Below are 1,114 nucleotides of genomic sequence, written 5' to 3'. Positions count from 1 at the left end.
GTATGTGTGGTGCGTATAGTGTGTGGTGTGTATGGTGTGTGTGCGTGTGCATCTGATGATGTGAACTCTCGTCATTTCGACACTTGAGGGTTCAACAAGACAGCACGATGCTGGTGTCTTGGTTTGCTGAACACCGTGCACGATTATTATTATTATTATTATTATTATTATTATTATTATTATTATTATTATTATTATTATTATTGTGGGTAAGGTTTAAGCAGAGCCAGTCCCACACTTGTATTGATCAACACCTTCAAGCTTGTGTTGATCTGGTGCAGCAAGTACCACAAGCCCTGTAGTTATCAGGATGCAGTATTTGTATGGAGTTATCTTCTCTTAATTGAGCATTTTAGCTGTGTGTATGTAGGGTGTATATACTATTTTCGCTGTGCACATGTACTGTGATTCCATATTCGGTTGTGATTGAAATCTCACTGGAAAAAATTGTCATTTATTTCTTCATTGCCGATAAAACGAGCGGTGTATGTATGAAATCGACAAAACTATTCCTTCAGAGCAATTGTCCTTGCGTTTGAGTTAGAAATGATTCTTGCATAAATTAGACGCAGCACGTTCCATATTCATTCCAAGAACAATTCTATAAGAATTATCTAGAGCGCTCTGTGATTAAAAAAAAAATTAAAATGCGAAGCATCCTGAATCAATTTGTATAATTTCGTATTTAAAAATCACTCAATAAAAGACAAAACTAAAAACATAAATATATAAGATTTTAAAGTGCCACCTACAGAAGAAATGGTTAATGAAAGTGAACCGTTTAACGCTGTGATAAGCAGCAAAATGAACACGAAAAGCAAAAAGAATAATAAAATTCTGAAATTCAAAAATAGATAAAAAGGATGAATGAAATAATTACCTATTCTTAAAAATTCATTAAAAACAACTCCAGAATATATTATTATTATTATTATTATTATTATTATTATTATTATTATTATTATTGTTATTATTGTTATTATTATTATTATTATTATTATTATTATTTAGTCATTCCAAGAACTTGACTTTGAAATTAATCGTAGTTTAACATAAAAAAAGAACACACAGGAAAGAAAATAAATAAACAAAAGAGATAAAATATAAAAGATAA

The 1,114-nt window shown here is 29.7% G+C and overlaps 1 protein-coding gene across 3 annotated transcripts in view; it reads right to left on the bottom strand.

Moving 5' to 3' along the window:
* The window catches only part of LOC106869685 (putative amine oxidase [copper-containing]), a 491,890-nt gene that overhangs the window by 356,895 nt on the left and 133,881 nt on the right, over nt 1–1,114 (bottom strand). The gene's annotated exons all lie outside the window — the stretch shown is intronic.

Source organism: Octopus bimaculoides, chromosome 2 (genome assembly GCF_001194135.2).
Source record: "Octopus bimaculoides isolate UCB-OBI-ISO-001 chromosome 2, ASM119413v2, whole genome shotgun sequence".
Lineage (NCBI taxonomy): Eukaryota > Metazoa > Mollusca > Cephalopoda > Octopoda > Octopodidae > Octopus > Octopus bimaculoides.
Note: the sequence above shows the minus strand (reverse complement) of the source record. Positions and strands in the feature narration are given on the sequence as shown.